This window comes from Rattus norvegicus, chromosome 7 (assembly GCF_021556685.1).
Source record: "Rattus norvegicus strain SHRSP/BbbUtx chromosome 7, alternate assembly SHRSP_T2T, whole genome shotgun sequence".
NCBI classification, from domain to species: Eukaryota; Metazoa; Chordata; class Mammalia; order Rodentia; family Muridae; genus Rattus; species Rattus norvegicus.
Window position 1 is genome coordinate 109834110 of NC_141540.1, and position 25649 is coordinate 109859758.

The 25649-nt window shown below is 43.7% G+C and overlaps 1 long non-coding RNA gene across 4 annotated transcripts in view; it reads left to right on the forward strand.

Annotated features, from left to right (window-relative positions):
* LOC148004835 (uncharacterized) overlaps window positions 1–2912 on the forward strand; it is a 122547-nt gene extending 119635 nt beyond the window's left edge. For all 4 annotated transcript variants that reach the window (XR_015625664.1, XR_015625665.1, XR_015625662.1 and 1 more), the window contains one exon: window positions 1334–2912. This is a non-coding gene — a long non-coding RNA (uncharacterized LOC148004835). The remainder of the gene's footprint in view (window positions 1–1333) is intronic.
* The last annotated feature ends 22737 nt before the right edge of the window (window positions 2913–25649 follow it).

Below are 25649 nucleotides of genomic sequence, written 5' to 3' on the forward strand. Positions count from 1 at the left end.
CTTTTATGGGTACTTAGATAAAACTCAGGTTTTAGTGCGTACGCAGCAAGCAACTTCCCTGTGGAACTCTCTCCCTCCCCCACTTATGTTGAAAGAAAAGATGAGTGCAAACGTGACGTAATGGAAGAGTAACATTTAGACTTCAACATGGCAGTAAGTGTAAGAAAGGGGAACCTGGATAAGCTATGAGGAAGAATGAAACTTAACTTGGATCCTTTGTTTGCAACGGTTAGATCTGAGCTTGGGTAAGCATCGTTCCTAAATAATGAATAAAATGACAGACAATTATGTATTGTTCACTTTTTATCATCTCTAAATTACCTGCTTCCCAAAAAGGACCCCTGTGCTAAGCACGCTGCTAGAGAGGAGTTTCTGGAATTATTTTTAAGACATATTGTGTTTCCCTGCTTAATCCAAAGACATACCACACCATTCTCTTCCCCCCCCCCCCCCGGAGCTGAGGCCTGAACCCAGGGCCTTGCTCTTGCTAGGCAAGCACTCTACCACTGAGCTAAATCCCCAACCCCCCACCCCACACTCTTGTACATACATCTTGACCTTTTCCTGCAACCTGGCTTTGGGTGTGGCAAAGTGCCTACTCAGTGAAGTCCTTTCTAGCAAGTACACATGTGTGAGAGGATTGCCTTGGCCATTAACTAGCTTGCTTCACCAAAACCGGAGCTGCCTGGATATCTGTCTTCTTCTATTTCCTGGGGCTGAAGAGCGGTGGCAGACACGATTATAACCAGCTTGTCAGGTCTATTTGTCCAGCTGGGCATCTCTCTTGGCTGTCAGATGACTTGGCTTTTCATCCCCACTTAGGCTTTTGAGCTATGTAGTGAGTAAGAGCTAATGTTTCTGTTTCCTTGCAGAGCTCCACTGGCTGCCCTGGCCCGAGGTTGCACAAGTGACTGGGAACATAGGAGAAGGCAGTGGAGGGGAGAAGGAAAGCTTTACCCTGTGTGTGTGTGTGTGTGTGTGTGTGTGTGTGTGTGTGTGTGTGTGTGTGTGTGTGTGTGTGTACATGTACACACATATGTATTCAGAAGTTGTAGGGAAATAATCAGGTTGGATGTAGAAGGTTTTAGCGAAATTACTAATCTTTAGATTAGTAGTTACTGGATCTTGGACAAGACAGTCAGTGGCTCAGTGGAAGGGAATTCTTAAATACAGACATGGAAAGTCAGAAAAGAATGTCACAGTAGACAAGCTTTTGGCTTCTCCAAACCTGGTAAATCTAGGGGTGGGTAGGTCTATGCTCCTGAATCTTAGTGGGTCATACAAATCACTGCAGCTCCATCATGGGCCCTGGATTTTTTGTCTCCCTTAACAGCTCAGGTGGTGGAGAAGCTGTCTTTTGCCAGTGACTGTGGCAGAAGGAAAGAAGAAAGTCAACAAGGACTCTCATGCTGCCAACAGTGCTACTGTTGCCCAGAGTGGCAGGGGTACTTGGAGTGCTTCATCTAAAGGACGTCAGCCAAAGGATGTGGCTGTTTGCATAAGCAACAAGGAAGTAGACTACATGATCCAGGGAGAGAACCATAGTGCTCCTGGGAGCAGCAGTCTGTGGTCTGTTCCAGTTTGAATGGTGTGTTTTACTTTTGCAGTCAATCTTACTAAGACTGAAGTCAGAAACCTCGTACCATTAGCTGAATAACGACCATCCAAAGATGTGTACAGTGTAGTCCCTGGAACCTGTGAATGCACAACATTCAGTGTTGACACATACCTTGTGCAGGTGTATTGGGGTTCAAAACTAACATTTTTAACATTGCTTGATTGCTTAATTGATTAATCAGTGTATAGATGTGGGACACAGTAAACATGTGGAGATCAGAGGATAACTTGTAAGGGTCTCTTATCTCCTTTCTCTGTGTGGGTTCTGGGGAACTCACCCAGGGTATCAGGCTTAATAGCAGACACTCTTACCCACTGTTCATATTGTTGAACCATGGCTGAGGATACCAAGTTGGTGAGCTTGCTTGGATTATTAGGGTAGACCTAGCTGCATGGGTCCTTATAAGGAAAAGCAGATTGAAATATGTGAGAAAGCACATTAGGATGGTGAGAAGGGGCTTCTAGGTGAAGAATGGAGGCAACCTTTAGCATCTGAACAGCATAGGTAAATTATTCTTTACTCATCACAGAACAGCACAGGTCTGTGAATACCCTATTAGCTTAGCAAGCCTTCTGTCCTGCAGACTGGAAAATTGTAAGTTTGTTTCACTGAAGCTACAATGTTTGTGATTGTAGCAGGTAGAATAAAAATAAATGTAATTTCACTCTGAGCTTTCTCTAAAGCATTGGTTCTCAACCTGTGGGTCCTGACTATTTTGGGGGTTGCACCTTAGCTATCCTGAACACCAGATATTTACATTACAATGTATAACAGTAAAAAAACTACAGTATGAAATAACAACAAAATAATTATATGCTTGGGATGGGGGAGTCACCGTAATATGAGGAACTGTATAAAAGGCTCAGAGCAGTAGAAAGATTGAAAACCACTGTTCTAAATGTAGGCTGTAGCTAAAAAGATGCAGAATTTGTTCATCAGAGGTAGCGACTACAAACCTGTATTTCAAATGGGGTGTGAAGGAGGGGATGGAGGCTGGAACCACTCATCCTCATGGTGATGGTGGAAAGACAACTTCCAGGATAGCTAAGTATAGATCTGAGTCAGGATGTGTATACCATGAGGCGTGGCATCCATGCTCTGCAGCATAAGAAAAGGTTCTCCATCGGAACAATTAAGTGCTAATTAATATTTGTTACGGGATATACAGCCTTCAAGCTGGGCTTTATGGTCTTCTCTGATAGTCACTCTTTCAAGTTTCCTTAAGGAAAGAATGGATGGGTACTGTGGTTTGTAACAGGGAACCTTGCTTTGTAATAAAACATTTTCAAACTCATTCACGTAAAGGAACCTCTTATTCATTTCCTGGGGTTTGTGCATTTAGCGTCACCTCCAGTCTTTCCCAATAGCTGGATGGGGGCTAGAACTTCTGGATGTCTAGATGGAATGAATCATTGGAAGGTTTGGCTAGAGATTAGCAGGATTGGCAGATTGATTTCAGTTCTTCTGTATGCAAGTCTCTACCTGGTTTCTAGGCCTGGCCTATGACATGGTGACTAGAGGGACCTCCTATGGAAAGGAAGTCAAACCATCAGGCTAAATTAAGGGTTGGTTCTAAAGCTGAGGCAATGACAACAATCTTGGTATGACCCGTGAGTAGGAAAGGTCTCCACAAAGATGTCATGCCAGGAGAGTGTTTTACTGAGTGACTGTTAAGGCATCCAATGACTGTGGAACATGTTCACGAGGTTATGCACAAGGCCTTCTAGAAGATAAAAGAGTGGCTGACTCTGTTCATAGAAGCAGGGTCAGATCAAAGAAGACATAATATTTGGGATGGCTTGTCTTTGAACCGAGTGTGAATGATTTTGTAACTATTTGCATAGGAAACCATTTTTAGCCTAATTTGGCACTAGAAGTATATAGTAAGACATTAGTGGAGTCGGGAGAAACCAGAGAAGACACAGTAGAGGCAGGATGCAGCCACCACTTTGAAAGCTGCCTTCTGACACCTCAAGTGTCGGTTTCAAGTAGAGCAATTATGTAACTGGAGCTCTGGGGACAGAGTGGAGTGGGAGAGTAAGATAACTCATGTTGCCTTCTTTGTTTACATTCAGTCATCTTCCACTTTTCACTACATCAGAGACACATTTGGATTATTTACCCAATAACAATATAAACAACCCACGTTTGGCATATGCTGTTGTGGATGGAAGAATTCCATCACCATTGTGATTTCTGATTCAGAGCATGATGTAAAGCATCCATCAGAACCACTGCTGCCTGCTCTCAGTTCAGCAGCAACCCAGCCTCTTCTGCTTCGGAGCAATCTGAATCTCAACAACACAACACAAACAAACAAGCTGAAATATCAATTCCGCTCACTTTGTCCTGTTCATTAGCCTTCTGGATGACTAGATACACTCCTGGGCTCGGCTGGGTGGCCCTGGTTCAGGGTGTGGGTCTGGCTGAGTCTCCATCCTGTTTGCAGGTCTAGCTGAGAGCTGTGGATCCTGGGATGAAGAATCAGCAGTTTTCTTGGGGACTCAGTCAAAGCCTAGTGGCAGCAGCCACCATTGCAATCCCTCTCCTGCCCCCAGGTACCTAAAGTGCCAGTACATGGTCAAGTTAAAGAAATACTATGGTGTGAAGAATTTGACCTCGTGATTAAGGGAAGGGAACTTAGACTGGGTGATGTTAAGGTTAATTCCATGTATTTTATAGGATTGAAATGTAAATCCATTGAGTCAAGGCCACATCCTACTGGTGCACTGCAGGAAGCCATGCCTCCCAAGAGGCTCCAGTGATGTTTGTGTTTCTTTCTCTGGCTTACTTCACTTATTCATGTTGTCACAGATGCAAATCTCCTTTTGATAGCTGAATAATACTCCACTATGCATATGTGCCCCATTTCATTTCTTAATCAATCTTTTGATGGATGTTTAGATTGTTTACATAGTTTGGGTACTGAAAATAATGTTGGAGTGGACATGGGGGACATGGAGCCATGTTTTGGGACTTCTACTTTCAAATTCTTTAAATAATTAATCAGAATAAGAGTTGCTACGAACTGCAAAAAAAAAAAAAAGGAAAACAAAACTTTTTTTTTAAAATCAAGAATATGTGGGGATGCTTTTGGAGGTGCCAGAGGCATGCACCTGTAGTCTCCTTTGTTTATGTGTGTGGTGGACAGGAGGGGTTGGCCACCTTTCTGATTCCCCCTATATATGAAAAGAAAGTCGGTGAGGAAGGCCCAGTTAGCTGATTTGGTAGCAGTGTAAGGGGCTGAGTCAGGGAGGGTGCTCAGAGTCTGTGGGTGGAAATTTCTAAATGGAGGAATTAGAAATGAATGCAGGTCCCTAGCATAGGGAGCAGGTAAGAATGGTATCTTCAGTGTTTCAAGAAAGTGTTCAGAAGGACTCAATGTGTAGACCGAAGGAGTCAAGACACTGGTCCTGAGTGTGAAGATCTTCAAGAGTGTTCCATTCACTGATGAGTGTGAGCACCCGCATGGGTGTTTCCCTCACCAAGTGATTCTTTTTTTTTTTTTTTGTAGGGTATATATGTATTTTTTCCCTCCATCTTTATCAACTTGGGTATTTCTTATTTACATTTCAATTGTTATTCCCTTTCCCGGTTTCTGGGCCAACATTCCCCTAACCCCTCCCCCTCCCCTTCTCTATGGGTATTCCCCTCCCCATCCTTCCCCCATTACCACCCTCCCCCCAACAATCACGTTCACTGGGGGTCATCCTTGGCAGGACCAAGGGCTTCCCCTTCCACTGGTGCTCTTACTAGGATATTCATTGCTACCTATGAGGTTGGAGCCCAGGGTCAGTCCATGTATAGTCTTTAGGTAGTGGCTTAGTCCCTGGAAGCTCTGGTTGCTTGGCATTGTTGTTCATATGGGGTCTCAAGCCCCTTCAAGCTCTTCCAGTCCTTTCTCTGATTCCTTCAACGGGGGTCCTATTCTCAGTTCAGTGGTTTGCTGCTGGCATTCGCCTATGTATTTGCCATATTCTGGCTGTATCTCTCAGGAGAGATCTACATCTGGTTCTTGTCAGCCTACACTTGTTTGCTTCATCCATCTTGTCTAATTGGATGGCTGTATATGTATGGGCCACATGTGGGGCAGGCTCTGAATGGGTGCTCCTTCTGCCTCTGTTCTAAACTTTGCCTCCCTATTCCCTGCCAAGGGTATTCTTGTTCCCCCTTTAAAGAAGGAGTGAAGCATTTGTATTTTGGTCATCCTTCTTGAGTTTCATGTGTTCTGTGCATCTAGGGTAATTCAAGCATTTGTGCAAAGGGCACTGTTGTTAGGACAAAACAGCAATCACCAAGTGATTCTTAATCAGGATCTACGAAGTGGGGCTCCTCTGGCTCAATGTAATCTGACATGTTTTGTTGCATTTAACAATCTATAATACCTTGAATCAACTGTAGAAAAATCAAAAAGCAGAGGAGAATCATGACATAGATTCTAGATTTCCATTTCCCCCCTTACAAGCAGAGAATCGAGATTCACTGGCCCTGTACTCTGATTGGCCACAACTGTTGGGAGCTGGGTGACTCTTTCTTTTGTTGGAGCAGAGACTTTCAATATGTGCCACTGTTCCCACTTGTCTGTGTGTGCTACTATCCCCAAGGGTCTGTTTGTTCTGCAGACTTCTAAACTAGCTTATCCACCTGAATGCATCAGGAGCATGAATTTGGAGACCTTTGTCTTCCATGGAATTTCAGATTCAAGCCTTAGATGCCTCTGAGGTTGCAATGAGGATTTATTACAGTATAATTAAAAAATTAAAATTGCATATTTTAAAAGGATACAATGTAAATATTTGATGTATCCTCACATTGGATAATGATTATCACCATCTAATTAATTTATACTGCCTTTGTCATGCATAGTTACTGTTGTGAGGTGTCCACCAGAGAAGACAACTTACTCAGACAAGGGTGCACGCCAATAGAAAGTCTCTATGAGCTGATCTGCAATTACACTGGGTGCTGGGGATCGAAGCCTTTCTCAGGATGGGATTTTTAAGCACACAACCCACATCTTTGGTTCACAGACCCCAGATAGCAAGAATAGTAAGTCAGAAGCAGAACTGTAGAAGCCAAAAGTAAGGTTAGCACATTTAGGGAGTTTCTGAGAACTCTGGTTTTTGATGGACTAAGTCTTGGTTCTCACTTTGGCAGGTGTTGTTGCTTATGTCTGAATGGTCCAAGCCATCATGGTGTCTGTTGTGCTAAATTCTGGGGATCTGCTACCTTCCCTATAGGCTTTATGGGCACGAGTCAAGTTGTAGATTTATCTGGGGGGTAGGGGTTATAGGACCCTTCTTAGCACTAGTAGTTTAACTGATTTTATTTTTAAAATAAGAAGGCAGTTGAGCACATGGGGTCCTAAAGTGGGAGCTAGGAACAAAAGGATCAATGGCTCAGAAGTTACCATAAGTAGTTAGCATGAGGGACCAGGAGAACAAAAATTGGCACAGGTTAAGAGTTTTGATATCTCCTTTCTCTTCCCTGAAGGTTATTTTGACCACAGTGACACTTCTCTAATTATCTTTGATTGATTAGTGTAGAAACAAGAAACTTTTTTCCAGTGCCTCATAAAGAGGATGTCCAATCCTCTGCAATTCTGAAGAACAGCCTGGGTACAGAATCAAACTGGGCTTCAAGATGGCCCAGGTTTGTGTCTACTGAGAATGGAGTTCCATACTCTGTCCATCTGTCTGTCTGTATTTCCTCTTTATCTCTGTCTATGGGCCTTCCACCCTCCTTTGTCTTTTGCAGTACAGCGCTTCTCTGTGCTCACCAGCATGGCACAGACATGGAGATAGAAAGGCCAGCTCTCACGCACCCTGCAACTGTGGGCTTCGGTCTTCATAGCCCTCACGCACCCTGCAACTGTGGGCTTCTGTCTTCATTCCCTTCCTGCTAGCTTCCATTTGCCAGTCAGTTATAAATAGCTTAAAGAAGATTTTATTTCCAGCTTCGAAGTGACATGTGCTGTCAGCAGCACCACAAAACACTTCATTGATGTTTTTAAGGGGGTGGGGAAGAGGAAATCAAATTGCTTATTTGCCCAAAGCGATGTTCACTGAACTCAAATCCATTGACTCACCATGGGACTCTGCTTTTCCCTAGAGAATAAATTGTCAAATTTGGACTGCAAGTAACCTTTGGGCTGAATGGCTAGATGTCCTCAGATTAATTTGGTCAAAGCTTTGCCTCACAGAGGAGGTTTGAGGAAATGAGCAGCCCTCCAAGCCTGGGATGAACCGTGTGAGCCACAGTGGGGGTAGCCACGTCTGGAGGCTTTAGAGCCTTGTCTGAAAGTGTGATTGTTTTTCAGTCTGAGGCAAGTCAGGACAAAGAAAGAGAGAGAAAAGAAATTCCTTAGCATGCTGAGTTGTCCCATTGGAAGAAAATCACAGCCAGTGTTTTTCAATTCCAGAGATAAGGAGCTGTGCTAGACATTGGCTTATGAATGGAGATAATGACACTATCCAGGACAATGGGTATCCGGAATAATACGAGCACAGACAACAAGAAGGTGGATTATTTGGTTGTAGTTTCTGAGGCTGAGACACAAACCCAGTGCAAAGTTCTGAGAAGCTGGGGATGCCTGGTCCCTGATAATAGTTTGTGTCCTCAACCCGCTCTTCTCGTTCAATTACCTCACAGAGTTCTTACTGTACGCTCAGTCTTCTTCTAGCAGGAGACCAACGTCTTTAGTCATAGAAATCACTGCTATTGTACCCATTCTACAACTGAGACAACTGGGTTACAAAGAGGGGAAGTCAGTTGCTGGAGCTCAGTAGTAGAAGTGGCTGGGACTAGAAGTGTGGTCCAAAGCTTATCTTCCTAACCTCTAAGCATTGTTATCTTGATGTAGAAAACCTCAGAGTGGAGAGTGACTCCAATATGCCATAAAAAAAGAACAAGCACAAGAATAGCCTGTTCTTTGTTAGTCCTGAAAAGGCTCACACTGCCCAGTGGATAGAGAGACAATTAGACCCCGAACCAACAGGACCAACCCTAGCTCTTATCATTTTGGAATCTGATAAGAAAGATAATAGAAGTTAATTCATGTCCCGACTTTTAACCTTTCTGTCAGATAGCCATCACTTGCTAGGTTACCTGCCACAGTGGAACCTTCCAAACCAGATGGGACATCATTTTCCTTTTTAAAGAGATGGACAGGGTAGGGGCAGAAAGAAATCTAGAGTATAGAATAGAGATTCCAGCCCTGCTCTCTTTTAGAACTTCTTAGCATTAAACCTGAGGTGGGAAAGGGAAAGAAGCCAGGTGTTTGTTCATTTATTTATTTGTTCTTCTCTGGGATGCTATTAAGGATATCCATTTTCCTCATGCAGTAAATGAAGATTTGAAGTGATCACTTACATTTACTTGTTTGTTTATCTTTCCTCACTATTCTAGGGGTAGAAACCCCTACGTGTGGTGACTTTAAAGATTTGATTCATTATTATGTCTCTGGTTGTCTGTTATGTCTCATGGTACCAGGTTTTCTAGTGTATGGAATAAATGAAATGGGGACTTGACCCAGTATGGGGTGCCATAATCAAACCGAGCTCTCTGTATGACTATGCCAAGAAGAAGAAGCCAAATATATTAGTTTCTGGGAACTGGAGATGGTAAGAGTCATTAGCTGGGATGGAGCTAATGTGTATACCCTCGGAGTCTCCCATTGGGACTGGAGAGAAGTCAGTGACATTATTTATTCAACAGGTTCATTCCATGTGCCTATAAGGAAGTAGCACCAAAGAAAGGCAAGTCAAGCATCACCTCAGCTCTTCAGAAGTCTCTCCTCTCCATACGAAATTTCGAGGAGAACAACAAGGAAGCTTATGCTTACTTCTTTCCTATGTAAACTGAGGACCTAGGACTTTTGCTGGTTGTAGTCTGTTATGGCTTGAGTGTAAATGTTCCCCACAGGTACCTGTGCTTGAACACTTGGTCCCTCCTATTGGCTGGTGCTGTTTTGGGAAATGGTAACCTAGTTTGAACAAGTGGGTCACTGGGGATGGGCCTTGCAGGGAATATCTGCCCATGATTCTAACCAGAGCTCTATGCTTTCTAGTCTGCCAAGACCCCAGGGATTCCTTCCTAGCAAGATGGACAGAAACCATGAGGCAAAGTCAACCTTTTCCCTCTTAAGTCATTTCTGTTAGGTATTTGTTCAAGGCTATGAGCAAATGACTACTTATAGCTCTTCTTTCTATTACTAGGTTGTGAAGTTTGACACAGTACTCTTGAGTCCCCAGTAGATGGGAAACAAGTGTTTGGGTGCATTTAATGTAATAGGAAACCCCGAGACAATGGGAAGTGGAAAAGGAAAGGAAGGGTAGCTATTAAAGCGCTATTGATGAGTGACTACTGCCCAGGCAGGTAATGGGAACATTGTCTCATGGGGGACCTCTAGGAACCTATTTCAAACACACCATAAAACTGTCCCATTGCAGGCTGAGGAAGCAGGGATCTATTTTCTCAATTGCTGTGTCTCCCTTTTCAGCCTTTGTTGTTCCTAGACATGGTCCCATGTATGAGTAATAGTGTTTGTTGACCAGGGAGCACCCATGCATAGACGTGAGGGGGATCCTTGGGTGGGCTGAGGGAAGGGCAGAAGACCATTAATGAGGCTCTGTAGCAGTGGCCACTTTGGTTCGTTCATCTCTGTAGCCCCCTGTAGAGGGTGCTGCACATCATTTGTATAAATGAATTCTCCAGTCCTGATATTCACAACTCCAAGCCTTCTGCAGTAACAATGACCTCCAAATGACAGAATGGTGCAATGTTAGCCTGTTGTGACAAAGACAACAGTGATAGCAGGCTTTGGAATGGATGCAGAACTCAAAAGAGTCTAGAGAAGCAAGGTAACTTCCAGAGAGGAGGGGGCCTAGTTAGGCTGTGAGGAATAGTAAGGGAGAGAGAGAGAGAGAGAGAGAGAGAGAGAGAGAGAGAGAGAGAGAGAGAGAGAGAGAGAGGAGAGACAATTTAAGCTATCACCCAGCCCCATGTCAACCTCTAATCCCTCACTAAAGTGGTTCTAGCTTCTCTTGCCATGCCTCAATTTAGCTATCCTGATCTGCACTGCTTGCTCAGTGTCTTCTGCCTGGCTCTGATTTTCCAGTTCCTGGAGTGGACCCAACTCTCCTCTGCCATTTTTTTCTCATACCCTCTGACTAAAGAGCGAGTTGACACTATGACGGAGTGGATACCAGTGAACATGGACTCTAGGCCTGGCTCTGCACTCACAGCTGGGTACATGTTAGGGAGTGTCTCTCAATTTTGAGCCTCATCTTTAGTAGGGAGAGGTCCCTAAGATGACTCTAACATCACTGTGCTGCTGTGAAGGATGAATGTGTATGGAGCCTGGGGCAGGCCTGACCAATAGGTTTGCTATAAAAATGGCTAAGTCAGGCCATTCATTTCTACCTTACAGAATGAGGGCATAAGGCAGTTGCTTCAAATACCTTGTGCTGGTCTCAGCACATGATTGGTTCTGTGCATGGCACTGTCTATGTTTTTATTTTGTAAGTGCATTACATCTGAGACCTGGTCTTGCTTTCGGAATACATCCCAGCCTTAAGAGTTTCCTGCCAGAAACTGGACCTTTAATACACATACTATGGCATGTATGTAGTGTAGTGAAAATGAGGTTTAGGGATTGAGAACCCATGGCCGGTGCCTGGGGAAGTTTAGGTGGAGATGATGGCCCCTGATTAGGCAGTGGTCTAGTGGAGGTACTCTGACTTTCCCTACTGGGTGACCTGAGAAAAACTCACCTGTCAGTCTTGGATCTTCTGGGAACCTACCGTGGGATCCACTGCGCCTGTTTCTGTGGTTGTTAGAAAGAGCAGGGGGAGCAGCTGGCACCTCACTGGCTTGCTGCTTGTTCAGGGAGGTGAAGGGGTAGGCAATGTGTCTGGAAGATGGGAAGCAGGGAGGTGGCAAATTTATTGGAGACAGACCCTGTCCTTCACTATGAGGTTGAAAGAGCTGCGCCACAGCCCAAAAGGTTTACTTTTATATTTGGATCTAATAGGTTCTTGTTGTGTGGCTTTTAGAGTTGCGTGGTGATCAGAGGGCCCAACGAACAAGAGAGTTTTCTGTAAAATGTGCTAGAGATGCAGGTTAAAGTTTGTTGTTGCTGCTGACCTCCCTTTGCTTCTAGCCTTCCTTTCTGCAGCGCCCTGGGTCTTTGTTCCTCATTCTCCCTCCCTTATTCCTTCCATCCCTCCCTTCCTGTGTCCCTCTCTCCCTCCTTTGTTCCCTTTCTCTTTTTACCTCATGTATCACAGCCTGGCTTTGAACTTGTGTAGCTGATGGATCTTCTTTACCTCTCCTTCTTGAGTGCTGAGACCACAGGCTTGCACCACCATACTCAGGACCTTATGTTTTCTTAGACAATTATTCAACCCACTGAGCTGAATTCCCTGCCCACTCTTTCTTGCACTGATGTATTTGGGTTGGAGTAGGCGACTCTGCTCTTTTGGATGCAGAAGATACCCAGGCTTGGCTGATTTCAAATGCTGTGTCTTTGTTTTAGCAGTTTACAGACAGGTATGGGGGTCCAAATCAGTCAGATGAAACATAATATTAATACTTAACAATCTGGAAAGAGACTTTATTCTAAGAAGATATTCTATAATGTTCTAGTAGGGGTAGGCTCTAGTTTAAATTGTGGTTACTTGTGGAGGTTCGGAAATCACACCTAGGCTCTCATCCCAGATTTTCTTTGTGCTTGTTGCCTCTGTTCTTACACTAAGACAGCTATTGAACATCAGAAGTGTATTTCTCCAAGGCCTGGGATATGGAAGGCCCATGACTGAGATTCCAGTAGAGTCAGTGTCTATTGAGGACCCATTCATTACAGACAGGGTCGCTTTGCAGCATCCTTACATAGCTGAAGGGGCAAAGGGGACAAATTCTGTGAACTCATATGACAGACGAGATAGAAGTGCAAAAGGGATGGACACTTACTCACTTCTCTTTTATAATGTCATTAATCCAGTTGGTAAGGACTCTACCCTCTTCACTTGGTTACTGTTAGGAACTGCACCTTTTAATACAGTTACATTGCAACCTGTGGATATTGAGAGAACACACTGAATCTGTAGCATGAGCTCTGTGATTTGGGACAGGTTATATAACTTGTCAGGGATTCAACTGTATCATCTATTAGGAGATATTTAAGAGACACCTCACTTAAGTGGTCAAGTTTTAAATGGCTGAATGCTTAGAAAAAATTTGGAATGCTGCCAAACAAATGAGCATTAGCTAATACCTGTTGCTAGGCTGTTCTACAATTTCCAGCAGGTACAGGTGAGAAGACCATGTACGAGCAAAGCCAGCTCACATCTAAGACATGGAGAAACTTCCCCACATTATCATTCAGGTATCTTGCCATTCATGCCTGAAGATGCTACTAGGATTTCCTCCTTGAACCAATTAGAGTCAAATGTTTCTTTAAATTGCAATTGGAGTCTGCTGAAGCAATGATTATTTCTATATAGAGAAACACTGTGTCAATATCACATTAGACATCTCCAAGCTAAAGCTGGAATCACCTCTCTAGGTCTCCAGGGCCCATTACTAGACTCTTGTTCAGTTCACTGGTCTCATCGCTCTATGTCCACATGCCCTTTGCTTCTAGCCTTTCTGTGTACAGTGCCCTGGGTCTGTCCTGCTGTCTCCTCCTTGATGGATTTGCAATGTCATTCTTACTCTGGAAAGGTTCACCCTCCCTCACTGACTTTTGCTGGTGTTGGCTCTTTTGCTTGGAGGAGCTCTCCCAAGTTCACTGAAACTGGCTTGGGTGGTGGTCTTTTTACTAACCTATAAAATGTCCGTGAGGAAACTCTGGTCCTGCCATACCTGGTGTTCTCTTGAAGAGCTCTGTTTTGCTGAGACACATCACATTTAGTGTCCACTTTCTTAGCTATGAGTAAAATATCTGTGCATCCCTAGGGCCTGGCACAGTGTCTGCTACATAGAAGGTGCTCAAAACAAATCCACTGTGTGAATCACAAACACCCTGGTGAATGGAGAATGAGACAAAGAGATGAAAGACAGGTACAACAATGCCAGATTTCAACACACCACAAACCTCTGTGTAAATTGTTAAAAACTTAAGACTGTCAAGTACTCAAGGAAGCAGTCTATGCAGGAGACATGCACTTGAACTTCCCATTGGTCCTGCCAGTGCCTGATTTGTCTGTGGCATTGATAGTGAAGCCAAAGTCTACCTGACAGGTGCTTGATTTAATACTGCACCCTAAACTCATACCAACCCTGACATGCCCAGGGAATACAGCTACAAATTAAAGAGATGGAGACTCTACTCTGGTGCAAGCCAAGATTTAAAAGACCCTAGTCACTCTTATTTATAGAGTTTGGATTTCCCTTTAACCCTTGGGTGAGAATGGGACAGCTGGCTTGCCCTAAATACTAATGAGTCCTGGAGTGAAGTACCTAATAAATGTTCCCACCTTTCTACAGGGAAATCTCTCTCTGCTAATTGCTGTCAGCATCCATCAGGATCAGGGAACACAGTGTCTCAACAGGGACCTTGGGGCTAAGCTCTTGTCTCTAGGAGAAAAATCTCTTCAGGAGTCTGAGGGATCCTTGAGTGGCTGTCCCTGCAGAGATGCTCCAGTGTAGAGACTAAGAGGCCTCTGAAAGATGGTTCTTGGGGATACAGGGCCATGGAAGTGATCTAAGGAATGAATTCAGTGATGGTAGGGTAGTTGAGTGATGGATAGCAAATTCTGCCTACCCCTTGATCTGGTTAGACCTGTTGACCTCTTTCCTGGCTCAGAGTGGCTCTACAGGTTTTCTCAGAGATTTTACGTTTGTGGAACAAGAGAAGGTGGCAAAGTATAGATCAACTCCAATTCTCACCTTTACCAGACAATAAATGCTGTTTGAGGAGTTGGGTGGGGACATGTGTCAAGGTCACATAGAGTTTCTACCTGGGCCACAAGCTCAGGTATCTAGTTGAGCAGGCCCTGACACTGTCAGTACATTGTGTCTGCCTGTGACATACTTTGACTAATGGTCAGGTTCCCACCCATGTCTGGAGCTCTGAGACAGCTAGTGAGGAAGAGTGATGGGCATGGAACTTCAGAAGGGAGGTAAATCTTTTGCTTGAGTCACCAGCTAGCAACTTTACACTTCTATTAATTTATCAGACATCCACTGTGAATTGTGTGCATGGAACACATGTTAGAATGGAGGTCTTGATTTTACAGAGATGATATTGCAGTAGGGCAAGAGTAGAGGGCAAGGAAACAGAGTGATTGCAAACATTGCACATGATGATGGAAAAATGGCTTTATACTGTGATAGAAGGGACAGAGAGCCCCATGTGATAGGAGCATTTTTACAGTGTCCATGATATAGCAGGAACAACATCTGAGAAAGGCTGTCTGAATGGAATGAGCCTTGAGTGCAGGAAGCCAGGCAATTCCAGGATGACATCAAGGGAATAGAGTCTTCCAGGCAGAGTCCAGCACCATGCATAAAGAATACTGAGTATCCACAGACCTCTGAATGCCTTCACTTCTTCCCAGCTCTTCAGTTAGCAAGCACTCACCCACACCCATTCTCCCAGATCATACACTCAAAGACATGCTTCAGAGAAGCCCCATCTAACTGATATCTATGTGGTATGAATACTGGCATGAATCAAATACTGCTATTCCCCATTCCCTTGTGTCTTAGTTTATGTGGAGAAGGCCAGCACTAAGAACATTCTGCGAGAGATATGGAGATGGCTAGGGTCATAAGGTCCCTACTGTGCCAGACCTGAGTTTAGAACCTCAGCACCTATATAAAAGCTAAGGATGGCTGTATGCATCTGTAATCCCAAGTGCTGAGGGTGGGGAATAGATTCCCTGGAGCTCATTGACAAGGCAGAATAGCCAAATCTGTAAACTCCATGTTCAGTGAGAGACCCCCATTTCAAAAAAATGACTAATGGTCTTTAAACTCATGTATCCATATATGCAAACACACCCTCATATATACATTCATATACTACCACAGGCTTGTATGAAAAATAAACAAAATCTAAGGCCCTCTGCAATTTCTCCTTGTTTCCACATGCTCCTTATCAAATAACCAATTCAGCCAGACATCAAGGAATTCCTTCTTCCTCCCATCTTATTCTATGCATCTAGATGCATTGGTGAGATATTCACAGCCTTGCAGACTAATCCCACTGACTGGTTCTGCAGGATGAACATGACCATGGCTACCCATTTCAGATGGATGCTCAACTATGGCTAACCACCTTAATAGAATTAAAATTCCTTGAACTTGGAAAAGCGTTTTCACCCAATCATTCCACTGCCCTTCCAAGCCTCATTTTCAGTTAGTTTTACCACTTAGAAAATTGATGAAAAGAATTCAGATCAGGAATCCTCTTCTTACCCCAGCTCCTTGGCCTGCATCTATTTGCTCTTTCCTTTTACTTCCTGTCCTTTCAGTGAATGAATGGTCCCAGTTCACCCTGAGGACCAACTTCCATTGAGTTCTGTATCGCTGGACTTTATTCTTGCACCTTGAGTCAGTCAGTTATTTTATAACAACATGCATACATCTCAACGCCTCATACCACAATGTATCCTCTTGCCCCTGTTTCTTTGCTCTTCTTCTGACTCCCTCACCATTGTTCTTTTTACTCCTATCCTCCCTGTGTCCTCTGCTTCCTACTCCAGTTTTGTTAAATCTTATCCCTCCTCCCACCGTGGAATCTACCTCCTCAGGTGATCACCTCTCTCCTGATCTGGAGGGTTGATGGCCTAGTTCTCTGCTAGAACTTTATTTCATGTACATTGCTCATGATAATGACTTTGGCTCACCCTCGCTCCCAGCACCCAATGTATGTAAGCTGGGTATATTAGTGCTTAGTGTATTAGCCCATCCTGGGCTCGTCTCACTTGTCTCCTTTACTGCATCCCCTCCCCTGTTCTCGGTCTGGGTCTTATCCACTCACTGCTAGTTCAGTTCTGGATTCCATTGTCTTACCTGTACCATCTCCTGAGCTGACCCCATCCACTGCCATGGCTTTAAATATCATGTTCATAATGACTTCCAAATTTATATCTGTAGTTCTGCCGTGCCCGCTACACACTCGTCTATCCTGCTACCTGACAGCCCACTTAGATGACTAATGGGCACCTCAACTTAATACATCAAAAGGAGAAAAGTCTTAATTTTCTCACCTCACCTCCAGAGTGGTTTTTCCTGTGGTATTCTCTGTCTGAGTCAATGTCACCACCACCCTCCAAATCACTCAAGCTCAAGCCCCAGGAATCCTCTTAAATTATCTTCACTGCCTCACCCCCATATCCAGCCCACAGAGTGTGAACTGTGGGTTTTTCTCCTTAGGAGTGAGTGGAAATCTGTCCACTTTTTTCTTTTACTTCCCTGCTGCTCCAAATGCCTCAGACCTTTGGGACTATTCTACTGGCTTGCTGGACTGCCTGCTTTGTCTTCTAGAATCTATTCTTGTACACATTGCACTGTATGTTCTTTTCAGGAAGAGAATCAGATCTTACAACTTACCAGTTACAGGCTTCCTAAGATTTCTGCCTTGAGGTGCCATCGACAAGTTCTTTCCACTCACTACTGATGCTTAGAAGGGTTTCTTCAGAGATCCCCTTCCTTCTGTCTTCTCCAGGAGTAGACTACATGCGACATTTCTGTATAGAAGTAACTAATACGTTGGAGCCAGATGTCAGCACTGCCCTCTTTGCTCTATCCTCCATGAGCTTTGTAAAGAGAAATGCCTTATGTGGCAGCATGGCTACATATCCCTAGTTCACTTCTGTAAACCAAAAATGTGATTCTGTTGTGTGACATGTTGTGCCCAGGATATATTATGCAACAGTGGTTACTTCTCTCCTCAGCATCCCACTGGTCAAGGAGAAAGAAGCCATCCCTGGACCCATAGTGGAGAACAAGAACATCTTAATAAAGGGGCCTGGGTAGGAAAGAGAAGAAAGCCACCTGGACTTTTTGTCTGCCCCAGCCTCTTCAGTAGAAGCAACTTACTAGTGATGCAAGAAGCCAGGGAGGTTGTGGAGAACAAAGAGGAATGAACGTATTATAGAGGAATAGCAGTGCTTCTCTGAGCTCTCTGTGGCAGTCAGTGACTAGTGCAGGAAGTCACATCACAGGGTCTTCCGGAAGGAGCTAAGTCATATCCACAAGTGATGACCACACACAGCAGTACAATGAAAGTGACAGGCCTGCTTGTCCCACAAATCTAGCTGTTCAAGTTCTGCGAGTTGGCAGTATTATGGGGGAGGCATATGAAGGGATACTGGTCCTTTCTGGGTGGCCGTGGTCAGATGGAGTCTGGGGGACACTCCTGGTCCTCAGTTCCAGCTTTGCAAAACACTCTGTACTTCTGTAATATGAGCAGATTTGCTGGCTGTCTGTTCAGGACCCATCTCCCCCTCTGCTCTTGGGATAAAGCCTATAAATTTTTCAGGCTTGCTCAGATAATCTAGCTTCTTGAATGCTTATTTTGTTTTCCCCTCTCCTCCATACAGGATATACCTCTCTAAATTCCCACTTTCTCTGGAGCTTCCTTATCTTTTACTATAGTGTGACTAGATACCTATACCATTTGAGCTCCCAGAGGACAGGCCCAATGTGTTTTCCTACCTTTTTTGCATCAACACTAAGGCTGGAGCTTGGCAATGCACTGTCAGAACTAGTTCTTTGCTTACGAAGATCCCTGCAAAGTCTTAGTGACCAAGGGAACTTCATTTCAGCAGCTTTCCGCGGGCCTGCATCTTGCTTCTAAACCTTCCAAGATACTATTCTGATATTATTTTCATTTTATAGATGATGAAAGTCTGTGTTATTCAAGTCAAATTCTAGCAGATAAGGTCTAACTAGAATGCTGAAATAAGAACTAAAACTCTGATAGCAAATCTGCATGGACCATCAAGGGAGGTGGAATTCGAGGGATATTGTGAATGTTACACATCAGACAGAAAATGCTGTATGCTTTGCCTGTGTCAGTGGACCTGCAGTCAGGAATACCAGCATTTTGCTGGTCCTTATGGGTTTATATGGCAAATATTTTTTTTGAATTTGAAAACAGGGTCATTTCACAGAAGATCCAGTGTGGAATAAGGTTGTTCTGAGTTGCAGAGACCATCTAGTCTGGGCATCCCTTCCTTGTGAGAGAGGCTATGGGACAAGAGGATGTCTTGAGTTGTTTCCCAGCAATAGTTTTAGAGCTGACTTTTGTGGGGGTGGAGTATAGATACAAGTGCTCAGAACAAATCAGTGAGGGGTGAAGAAGGGAAAAGCCAAGCACAGGTGGCGCCTCATACAGTTCTTAAGTTCAGTTCCAGCTTGACACCAAAGGAAGCTCTGGGCATCTCAGCTCTGTCCTACTCAAGCCCAGGTAGAGAAGATAGTTGGGAGTTTCCAAGTCCTGTGTTCATTGGCTAATTCCCACTTCATGGGGATATGTGCCCTTTCAGAACATCCCCCTTCTTCTGAGCACAGAATAAAGTGGCTCTCACATCCTGAGGGAGAATCTGTTTTTGAATAGTTCTCAGGTTTTGGTCAGGAAAAACCAAGGAAGAGTGTGTACAAAAGAGTTCTGAGTAGAATTAAGTAGAACATTCCAGTGTCTACCATAGAGAAAGACACCATATCCCTGAGATAGGTCAGAAAACAAGACTAATATGCATTATACTCTTCTTGGAGGTGTGAGATGTAGAATGAATGATGCACCATGGGAATGTGTGAGGCTCACATCCTGTCATGGTTCGCCTATCATGGCAGAGCAAATAATCAGAGTCCAAGTTCTTCATTTGTCATTCAGGATCAGTTACATACACTTCCCCAGGATGCAAGTGAGGAGGGTCAACCTGAATGATTTTGAATTAAATATTAATTAATTAAGTTGCATGTTAGGCATTGTTATGTTCTACACAATGGAACAACTCTGAATGCTAGCAAATCCATTAGGTCCAGCTTTCAGGTTTCCTGATCTGGAAACCAAGACCAAGTGAATGGCCAATTCATGTAGCTGAAAGTGACAGAGATGTCTCATCCCAAACATGAGCCTTTTCCATAGCATCCTGGGACTTGTAACCAGGTTTGGCACAGGCACCCATTAGCACGCTGACTATCGTTTCCTTTGCGTGTGCGTGCGCACGTGTTTGTGTGTGTGTGTGTGTGTGTGTGTGTGTGTGTGTGTATCTGATGTATCCTTGAGTCCAATCACAGTAAAGAATAAAAAAAACTCACCATTCAGGTAAAAGAGTACAGATGTGGTGAGGTGACAGATGGTTTGTCACTCTGAGATCATATGTGTCACACTTGTAGATGCAACTGCTGGGTTCTGAGATGTACATTCCCTGGGGTCCACCTTGGTGTCAGCTGGTGGTGAACATCATTAGCTCTAACAAATGAAAAGTCCTACTCAAGCCAGTCCTTACAGTGACAGCCCTTCAACCAGTGTAGGCTCAGCTCCCCTCCATACCCAGCTTCTCTACCCATGTACTGCAGCTGAGGCCATACTTTACACAGAGTAACATGCTGTTGCTCTGAGCCAAAATCTCACTTAACTTGAGATGCCTGAAGCTCAGGGAAGGCCAAGTGAGGCCAGGACTCTTGGGAGGTTCAGAACTCTAAGAGCTAGACCCTGAAGGCCAGAGAAGCTGTGAGAGGAAAAACACAAAATACTTTATTATACAGAAAATACTTTATTATTCAAGACCTGAGCAGAAACCTTTGCTCTTCAGGGAATGGCCCCTTGATACAGAAGGGAAACGATTTTAACGGCACAAGGAAACATTACAACTCCCAGGTGGAATTGTAACATTTATTTTTCGGGACAGCACCTCCTCCACACTATACAAGATTCTAGCTTTTATATATGAAACATAAAGTGGATTTATGTGTATACATAAATGCAAAGATAGTGCAGATAGACACGGAAGAGGAAAAGAGGCAGAGACCATGATAAAGAAAAACAGCAAACAGATCTAGTGAAGCATAATGTACAAGGCTGTCAAGAGTCAGGGAGGCGACAGCAGGTCCACCCGTCAGTGGTGTTAGTGAAAGGGTCCCTACAGTTGAGGGTAAGTAGGCTTACCAGGGTGAAGTTCCCAGCTCTCTGTCCTCATTTCAGTTTATTTTTGTTGGAAGGATCAGGAAGACGTGAAAAAAATTGACAGCATCATCTTCCTAATTGAACAAACATGGACTTGCTTGCTTTCTTGAACAACATTCCAAATGTTACATAAACATTACTTATTTTTAAAGACAAATCTTGTTCTTTCACTGTACATCAGGGCCAGTGTGCGACAAGTCAGAAGCAGTGTCATACCACACCTTTCTACCTCCTGGATAATACAAATGAATACCACCTCAGATTAGACCTGGCTGTGGAGATTTTGCTAGAAGATGAATATGGACATTCACACACACTATGCCCTCAGCTCCTTGCATAGTTTCTTTGAGTCCAATTCCATTAGGTCAAATCAGGACCTCATGAATAGGCATGTCAGTGTGCAGCTGAGGAGGTCCGAGACTGCAAGTCATGTTAGGCCTAGACAGACATTACCAGATTTGGGCAAATACTAGTCAGTGAGGCTCTCCTGGGCTTTGCTCTTGTTGTTCCCAGCCTACCACGGAAAATAGGATAATAAGGCAGAGGCCTGGGAATGCAGCCCTGAGCACCATCTTATTTTCATCTTCACGAGTCTTCATATTTCCAGCTGTGGAGTTATCTGGTAAAGGTCAAAGAAGGCAAGTGAGAAAGCACCTTTTCAAAGTGTGGACATATACTCTGTCATCTGTAAACTGAGGCTTTTGTTAAGGTTAGCTGGAGACTATGGCTGCTAACCCAGATCAAAGTGGATCTTTTTACCCCTTCTCCACGAATAAAAGGAAAAATGGCCTGTTGAACACATGGGCCATGACTTATCTACCCACTCAGGGCCTAGAACAGAGAACCCAAGCCCACATGTTCCCTGCCTTATGCACCTGTTCATTCATGGGCTGAGAACCAAAGGACAAGGAGAACTATTAGCTTTTGGGTACACCAGAGGTGGGACAGGAATACTGGCAAGTTATACCCAATAATATAGCTTGCCTGCTGGTGTCCACCAGTCAATTCCATCTCACAACTCATGGAGATCAGACAAGGCCTATAACCATTGAACATCAGCAGTTTCTAAATTGAGGTTGAAGCTTGGTTGTTTTCCAGAGATGATCCAGGTTTCTGAATATGATACTTGTGTCCTACTCAGGGGAGGGCAACAGTGTTGTCAAATTGGAATGTCATCATGTGCCATCACACACTATGCTGTCCCTATTTCTCCTCAATACCCTTAGCCACAGCTTTACCACTGATATTCATCTCTGGATTGGTTAATTAGACAATGGCAAGACCAGGCAGGTGGTTCAGTTGATAAAGTGCTTGTCTTACAAGTGTAAGGACCTGAGCTCCATCCCCAGCACCCACATTAAAACAATCTGGGTAGATCGTAGTTATAGAACAGGGGAGGGTGGTCAGGGTGATCTCAGGAGCTCACAGATCAGACAGCCTTGACATACTTTTTTAGTTCCAGATGAGTAGAAAGACCCTGTCTCAAAGAAAGCAGGAAGGGTGGAAAATGCCTGAGGAACAATATTGACACACATGAATATGCCCCTGCATACACATGAACACTCACTCAGTCACTCAGTCACTCAGTCACTCAGTCACTCACTCACTCAAGACAGCAGACCAATTGCACCCAGAAACAGATTCTCACTTTTAGACAAAACTCCAGGTCTACCCCATCAGAGTCCATCAGTCCTTTGGGGGGTTAGAAGACCGCAGTTTCTGGCTATGGTAGAGACCATTGTGCAAGGAAGAGAATGGCTATGGATCTACATCAGAAGCCTCAGGAAGAGGGCATGCTGGGAAAGGATTCTCACAGAACAGCCTCTTTAGGACATTCTTCACAGTATCAGTGTTCCATGTGTGCTTGGGGATTTATTCAGAATGAAGGATACAGGGAGGTGCTGGCTCTGCCTCGGGAGGCTTCAGACTGGGAGTAAAGAAATGAATGTGAGCTTCTGAAACTGTGGAATCCTAACCCCCTGACATCATCCATACACACCTGGACTTAGCTACACCTAGATCTCAGCTACCTCTGCACAGCTCCAGTTTAGGAGTTAGTGGTTTGGATTTATATTGTATGTTTGGATTGCTTTGTTAACTTAGAATTAGGGGAGTCAGTGTGGGATAATGAGCTTGATGGTTGTAGGAGAGCAGACACATAGGGCAAGAGATTCGGATAGTCTAGATCAGTGGTTCTCAACCTTCCTAATGCTGTAACCCATTAAAAAAATTCCATGTCGTGACCCCTTCCAATGCTATTTCATAACTGTAATTTTGCTGCATTCATGTTTCCCTATGGTCTTAGGTGATCCCTCTCAGTCACCGAAGGGGTTGTGACAGTACAGGTTAAGAACCTCTGGTCTAGATAATTCTTCCTTGACTGGAATGATCAAAGGGATCCTACGTGGAATCTGATAAATTAGTAATTCTACAAAGACAGAGGTAATGTCCACTCTCCCATTAGTCCTAGTTTGGAGCAGTCTGGCAAAACCATTACAGTACCATCCCCGGCTTTCTCATTTGAGCCAAGGAGAAAATATTAAAACATGAATATTTTCTGAATTTTGGATGCTGAGGCTCTGGGGTGCTGTAGACATGTACACACCAGTAACACAGCAGGCTCCCGGGCATGGCAATTTCCTGTCTAGTGCTGGTGTTCTTCATTCTGTTTCTTTCCCCCAGTGTGATCACACTTTACACATCGGAGTTTTTCTCACCTCAGAGCACTATTCCATGCAGCAGCTGGATTCTTTGAGGAAGGCGCTTGCCTTTAGGTTGTCGTGGCTGCTGTGTAGTGTTAAGAAGTTACCAGGGAGACCTGGAACTGATATTTCAAAATATCCACCAGACCTTAGGCAGACTTTGTCTTGTGTATCTACACTCTCCAAAGCAAAGATAGTCAGTCCTACTTTTAGATAGGAAATGGAATTTTTGCAAGACTTGTTGATGTGTCTTGGGCCACACAGCTGGCAAGCAATAGAATCTGAGTTGAAATTGCAAAGCTCCACGCTCCAACTCTCAGTAACAGCTGCATGATGTTGGCTTACTTATATGGCTTCACCCACGAAGAGTACAGGTCTTTTGGGAGAGGAAGAAACACAAGGGTGTGACTGACCTCCCTTCCCCCTTTCCTCAGCTCTACTAGGGCCCTCTGGGGATTCATACTGGTTTGTAATGCACACTCCTCACTCCCAGCTGTTTTTCTGCTGGGCTTTAAGCTAAAGGGAAAGGTCCCAATCTCAGTCTGATTACAGTTTCTCTTTCTCCATCCAAACACTGTCAAAGCCACTTCCTCTTCTTCCATTGCTCAGAAAGACTGCTCAGAAGCCATGGCAGTGATGACTCAGAAGTGAAGACAACTCAAAACAGCCACGAAAATTTCCCAGGAGTCGCTTGGGGTGCCAAGCCAGAGGGCTACCTATGTCTGGAAGAGAACTAAAAGCTCTATCTTTTATTTTTAATATTTTTTCTAGCAAAGGGTTTGAACAGTCCCCCACATATCTTCTACTTAAGTGGAATAAAATTACAAATGGATATACTTCCCTGGGGGAAGATTTCTGTAGTCTTTGCTCTCATGTCAGAGCTCTCTAGGCTAGAGAGCCTTTAAGTATGTATGTGTGTTATAAGTGTAATCTCATCTCCCCACACTGAACCCAATGCTAGATATCAGGTCATGAAGGAGAATATGGCATAGTTCTTATCTTTAAAAAGGTTCACGAGTAAGTGAGATGCAAGACCAGGAAGCCAATGGGAGATTATGGGATTATGGTACAGGATGATGAAGTTTAGAATAGAATACCACGGGAGGCTAAGCTGCTCACACTGTTTAGTATGTGATCCTGGGAGAGGAAAGAGTATGAGAAGTGGGGATGTATAAAGGCAGGATGATAAAGGCCCCAAAATAAGAAAAGACATTATTTTGGGGATGTAGAAATAGCTTGGTTAATACTTACTCTTTAAATAATAATGGAACTTATTTTTACCACATTCATGCATACTCATTGTACATATTAATGAGCTTCACTGTGTAGTTTATCTATATATATGTGTATATATATAATATAATATATATATATATATATTATATATAAAATGCTATGATTGTACCCACTTTGCCAACTACCTTTTCTTTCTTAGTATATATTAATTATATGCAATAGTGGGATCACATTCACTTCTTTGATTCTCTCTTTTAGTCTACTACCTCTCCATCCTGATCCCCCTTTCCTTCGCAAATAGTTCCCATTCTACCTTCTAGTCATTTTGGTTTTAGATTCCACATATGAGAGAAATCAAATGCTCTGGGTCTTGCTTACTTTGTTTAATATGATGAATTTAGCCTGATACCTTTTCCAGCAAACACTATGTTCTTCTTTAGGACTGGAATACACACTCACACTTAAATATCATCTGTCATTTCTCTCTGTATATTATCTATCTATCTATCTATCTATCTATCTATCTATCTATCTATCTATCTATCTTCCTTCCTTCCTTCCTTCCTTCTTTCCTTCCTTCCTTCCTTCCTTCCTTCCTTCCTTCCTTCCTTCCTTCCTTCCTTCCTTCCTTTCTTTCTATCAATCTTATCTATTTATGATCTGTGTAACATCTATTATTTATCTATCTTCACCATCGTCTTTCTTTCTTCATCATCACTATCTATATCTATCTACCATCTTCTTTCTCCCTTTCCCTCTCTCCCTCATTAATTCAATGCCTTACTCTTTCTCAACGTGTATGTGACACTCATTGTAACTTTGTATTTCAGCAGGTATCTAATAACCAGCAACTTTATGGCACTTAATATTTGACAAACTTTTCAAAGCTATCTCAGTGGGTTTTACACTGGTCCTGTGAGGTAGATGTGTCTGACCTGATGTTAGGCTT